The following is a 6,063-nucleotide window of genomic DNA, read 5'->3' as shown; positions in this document are numbered from 1 at the left end:
GGCTCTGAGTTTTAATTGATTTGTGCATTCATGAAGCTAAGAAGAAGAGCACATATGAGTTTCTTGATGGACATTTTATAACTTTCAATAATTAGGTGATCAAAAAGATAATTTACTAATAATTGAATGATATTTTTTAAACTTTGCATAGTTAAGTAACTAAAAGGGAAAAAGCCATTGTTAAGTGGCCTCTACTATAATTTACCCAAAGATATATAAATACACTTGCAGCAATATTTCTTATTTCAATTTTTGAAAAAGTTAAACTTTTAATTAAATTAATATTCGATTAAAGTAACATTTTTAACTTAAAAATGTTCTAATTTTTACCAGCAATCTTGGTTGTTCTTTCCTAAAGGAAAAAAAAAAGAAGAAAAGAAACCTAAGCAAAAATAAGTTACACGTAGTGTTGTTGTAAGTCAAATTTTACAGGCTATTCTCTGCCATTTATCATCCACCCCCCATTATAAGTATACAAGCTGTGTACATTAATGCATAGAAGTTAAAACCTCCAAAACATTAAGTTCTTGTCTCTGCCACATTATTACAAGTATTTGCATGTTTAGAACATAAATTAAGGCTGAAAGCTAATGGTTCTTAGAGCTGTAAGACTGATTTAATGAAGAATATACACTTCACTAACAATGGGTTGAGCATAAATTCAACCGCAGATAAATTTTAGCTACTTCTTTCAGTAATCGACTCTTCTCTAGTTCTCTAGTTTCATTTTAGCTACTTCTTTCAGTAATACACTGGAGGATACAAGGAAGTAGAAATGAGAGCCGCCATCCCAGCATAGTCTAGCCTGAGCATGATATATGATAGGCGCTCAGAGGGGAAAGAAAGAAGGTGGCATGTGTTGCTAGCCAGCAAGCAGAACATTGCACCACCCAAGAAGGCAAAGAAAGGCCACCGTGTTATTGGTCTCACCATCAGGGGTGCTATTATGTTTGCCACTTCCTCCTTCACACTTTGCTGCAATTAGAAAGAATAAAATGTATTAGTTACATGAAGCTCCTACATGCATAGTGCAACCATTGGTATTAAAAGAATAGGTATCACTACGTCATAGAAAACCACTGTAATAAGACAATGAAACAAAATAAAAAGAAGAAATCAAAGAATTAGAATAAAATATCTGATTGATTCTTTTCATTCACAAAAAACCACTTTTCTGATAGAGCTAAGGGCTGCTTATATAGTGAAGCTTAAGCCTTCTCAACTGCTCATACCAGCTTTACAACCTCTTTAACCCTGCAACTAACAGTAACTAACAATATTACTGCTATCACCACTTAACTTTCCAAAATTATTAAGGATAACAATTTCCAAGGAGACAAGATAAGACATGAAATGTTCATGCATACACATTTATCTTAAAACTGTATCCACTATGGATCCATAAGGTTAAAACTGGCAGCTGCAAAAAATGTTACAGGATTCAAGCACCGCTACCCTCTCATTTTTCAGACTCTGAAGTGTACTCCCAGTAAGATCCTATTAACATGAATATACTAAAAGAAACTTTTGACCTATCACAATCGTGGCAGTTGATTTCCCATTGCAAGGACGCTAGCAAAATAAACTACATACTTCGTATTTAAAGTTCCACATATTGTGTTCAAAACATTGTAAGTTAAAGAGAAAAAAATTTGCAAGACAGACATGTACCATATTGGTTGTTATATGCTTAAAGAAGATTTCCCTGGATAACAATACTAAGCTTTCCATGGTTTTTGCTTATAAGAGAAGCCTTTATTGAATCATGTCAACACAGTAGATATCAACTTTATAACTTAGCACCTATGGCTATAATCATAAGCCTTCAATTGTTTATAAAGATTCTTGAGTAAAAATTTTCAGTCTTTATGGATTCTCTGCCTCAAAAACAAGATTCAGTGTTGTCAGGGCATGCGCCTAGGCACACTTGAGCTGTGCGCCTTAGCACTAGACAACAGAAGTGCCTCAAACCCTTCCAGGCAATGCCTATTTAACCAGGCACACACCTTTTTTGCAAGGCAAGAGGAATAAAAAGCATCCGCCTTATATAAGTTCTCTTTAATTTAATTTAATTTTCACTTTTTTCATTAGATATACCTTTACTAATAAGAAAAGGGTTAGTATTAAACTCTATCCTTATCAAAATTCGTGTATTAAACAATAGACATGAACCATAAGTAAATCATGTATATTGACCAATAAAAGAATTGCATGTTCTGTAGATATAGATCACACTTTAGAGTTTATTATATATCTTATGCTATATATATAGACACAGAAAAACGCACAGATATACATATTGCACTTCACTTCACTCAAGCTACTGCTTTTTTTTTACACCTTGCACCTGAGGCTATAAGGGACAAGAGTAGCCCCTTCCCCAGTAAGGCAGCAACCCAACTATTCCTTTCTTACCTGGAGGCTTTTCTTATTCTAAAATTAATGATATTCACTAACCCATAAAATCCAGAGTCCTCTATTACAGAATAATTTAAGGCTTTCTTCATTTCTTTAATTCACCACCAGAAATCCAATTAATGGGATATCAGAAACCTAAAACCTTTCTCTACTGCTCGCAGAAACTTAAACATGTATTTCACGAAATTTGGCTCAAACATAAACCCAACATAAAAATCTGAAATGATATTTGTAGCGACAGAAGCTATAATTGACATACTTGCATATTATCTTTATAGTGTTCAAGTATCAAAACTGATATGAAGTACAGTCAACTTCAAAGAAGATAGAGGCAACCATTTCCTAACATTGATGAAAAAAACCACACCAAAACCTTGAATCGACAGAATTTACCCAAACCCAGAAAAAGAGCTTTAAAAAGAACAAGAAGAAAATGTGGACAAGTAAAGAACAAGAAAAAAAAAAGCTTTAAAAAGAAGATGCCATACCTTAAGTCAAGACCTTGCGAAGAGGAATGAGATTTGCCTGAGAAAGAGAGAAAGAGAGGAATGAGATTGGCCTTTGCCTGAGAAAGAGAGAAAGGGAGGAATGAGATTTGCAGAAAGAGAGAGAGAGAGAAAGAAGATGAAGAACGGAAGGAAGGGAGAAGGACTTTTACCTGGACAAGAAGGAGATGGAAAATGTCTTACACAAAAAAAATCCGTAAGACATTTTCCCAAAAACGAATGAGATTTTACCCGTGTATTGGAAAATATTTTCCAACTGTAAAATGTTTTCTTGCAACCAAACACCGTAAAAGTAGGAAAATGTTTTCTGGAAAACCAAATACTTGCAAACAAACAGAGCCTAAATGTTTCCATATGCCCGTTGAAGAAGCTTTTGCCTGCTTCAAATACTAAGCTTGGAAGCAACAAATGGGGCCTATAGACTTTTTTATTTCCAACATCAATGATTTGAGAGCTAATCAGATTTTTTTAAACATTTATTATTTCTCATCGTATATTTCTCAAAAATTTACTTTTAAAATATGGTATTTAGAAGATTATCTCGATTGTAGATAGTAAAATAATTTCGAATCAATTATAAAGTGTTTTGTATCAAATCAAAATGATTGAGTGTCAAATTAAAATTATTATCGGTAGAAATGATGACATCATATTTATGTTATAATTATTTTTAATTAATTTAAATTAATTAAGAGATAAATAATAAATTTTATATTATCACTAATTTAAAATAAAATAACTATGTGATAATATTAAATGATTATTTTTCTTAATTAATTAAATTAATAAGAGATAAATAATAAATAAAAGAGTTTAGGTTCTTGTAGAATAGTCAAGTGAAGCAGTTAAATTCTACTAAAATTATCTTTTATTCAAGTAATTGACACTATAAAATGTAAGTAGGGATGAGTGTTCAATCGAATCGAGTTAAATTATTCGAGTTAAATTAAAAAAATTAAACATGTCAAATAAAAATATTGTTAGAGTTTAACTAATTCCATGTTAGAGCACATAAATTTGAAACCATATATATTTTAAAAAATTCAAAGAAAAATGATAAAAATAAGATACTTGAGTATGATAAATTTGAATCATTAATTAGGTCCCTAAATTATTATTTTAAAACATTTTTAAAATTTTAAGTTTTTTATATATTTTAGAATTTTTTAAAAATATAAATTTTGATTTTTTATAAACATTTTGAATTTTTGAAATTTATTTTGAATTATTTTGGTAGTTTTTGTTGAGAGTGAGACTAATTTGCTTATTTTCAAAGTTAATAGGGATCAAAAGGGTATTTACACGAATCTGTTATTTGAATTATTCGAATTATTCGAGTTATTTGAATTGTGAAATTCAACTCGACTCGAATTTGAAACTCGAATCGAGTTATTCGAGTTGACTCGAATAATTAGAATAACTTGATTCGATTAACTCGAAATTCTAATTTTTTTTCGATTTTTTGAATCAAATCAAGTTTTACTCATCCCTAATAAAAGGGGTCACCCAAGTCATTTTACAAAGTTCAAGAAGCCCAGAAGATCTCAATAAAAATCTTTGAAGAAGTTAAAAAAAAATTTGAAGAATTTTACTTCATTTTTGAAGAAAAGCCGTCTTTCGATCTTCTGATCTAATTCAAGACAAAAGTTGTTTTTGAAGAAAACAACCTTTCAATCCAAATCAAATGAAGAAAGGAGGTTCAAACCTGAATCAAAAGTAAATTAACACGACACTTAGAACAATCCACATCCATCCAATATCAAGTTGGATGACTCTTGGATCGAAGCTCAAGTTGAAGAGAAGAATCAAAAGAGAGAATTTCTTCGTAAAGAAATTTCTCAGGATTGTAACTTTTCTATTTAAAAAGTGATCAATAAATTTGACTTTGAATTTCTAAGTCAATTTTCGACTTAAAATTTATGTGTACAAATTTCTGGCATATTCGTTGGGACCATCTCTTTCTTTCATCTCTTCTCTAAAAAATTCGAAGTTCAAAGTTACAATACACTCAAAAGAGATCATCAACAACAAACTAGCTCACAAGCCTACTTAAGTTAATCATGTAGCTCGTTTGGTTTTATAACACCCTTAACCCATATCCGTCGCCGGAACAAGATTACAGAGCATTACCAGAATTTATAGAACAAATATAGTTAATTTATATCATTTACTGTTCATATCCGAAACCAATCATATTTAATCCTATTATCCCTTAATTGGACTCTAGAGACCCAATTTATAAATTAGAAATAAGTTGGGACTACATCAGGAACTCAAAGAATTTTTCGCGAAATTTCAAAAATTTTCTTAAATACAAGGGTCACTCGCCCTTGTGGGTAGGCTGTGTGGGCATTCGATATGAGGCACACGACCATGTCCCAGCCCGTGCCTATACCCGTGTAACTCTCTAACTTTGGTCACACGGCTAGCCACACGCCCGTAAGCTAGGCCGTATGGACAATTTAATTTTTGAAAATTAGGCGCAGGATTCACACGGCCAAGACACACGCCCGTATGTTAGACCGTGTGTCACACACGGCTAAGACACATGCCCGTGTCTCTGCCCTTGTGACCAATTCTAAGCATTCTGTTTCTCAATTTTTAAGATGTAAGGGACACACGCCCGTGCGTATGGCCGTGTATCACACATAGTTGAGACACATGCCTGTGTGTCTACTCGTGTGGACAAAATAAAACCATTTCCTAATCTTATTTCTCATCCAAATTTTTCCTTGTACCTACATTAACATTTTAACATATTTCCAAACCAATTCAAGACATTTAAATCAAGCCAACATTAACATTATACATGATATATCATCACATGTATTCAAACTTACCTTTTGAATAACATATATGTTTAATATTATTCAATTTAACCATACCAAAGGCTTATTTATTAACCAAATTATAACTTCAAGTATATATATTAGCTAAAAATACCATAACTAACCATTCCAATGGCTAGATTACAACTACTATTTACATGCCAACATTGGCCAAGTTAGCCTATACATGCTATTATACCAAAATAAGTTTGTTATTTATACCAAAACGAGCTGAAGGATAGTGTGATGATGCTCCGACCGATTCCAACCTTTACAACCTTCTGAGCACTATAAAACATAGAGAAGAAAAG

At 32.0% G+C, this 6,063-nt stretch overlaps 1 long non-coding RNA gene across 2 annotated transcripts; it reads right to left on the bottom strand.

Moving 5' to 3' along the window:
* Window positions 1-409: 409 nt before the first annotated feature.
* LOC108463328 (uncharacterized) lies at window positions 410-3,346 on the bottom strand. Of its 2 annotated transcripts, none has more exons than XR_001868055.2 (3): window positions 3,077-3,346; window positions 2,907-2,983; window positions 410-975 (listed from the first exon to the last, which is right to left on the bottom strand). It is a non-coding gene; the product is annotated as an uncharacterized LOC108463328 (long non-coding RNA). The 2 variants fall into 2 exon arrangements; XR_008277394.1 differs by having other exon boundaries at window positions 2,907-2,943; window positions 3,077-3,342.
* Between the last annotated feature and the right edge of the window lie 2,717 nt (window positions 3,347-6,063).

The sequence above is a fragment of the Gossypium arboreum genome, chromosome 13 (genome assembly GCF_025698485.1).
Source record: "Gossypium arboreum isolate Shixiya-1 chromosome 13, ASM2569848v2, whole genome shotgun sequence".
Lineage (NCBI taxonomy): Eukaryota > Viridiplantae > Streptophyta > Magnoliopsida > Malvales > Malvaceae > Gossypium > Gossypium arboreum.
The sequence above is the reverse complement of the archived record's forward strand: the minus strand, read 5'-3'. Positions and strand labels throughout refer to the sequence as shown.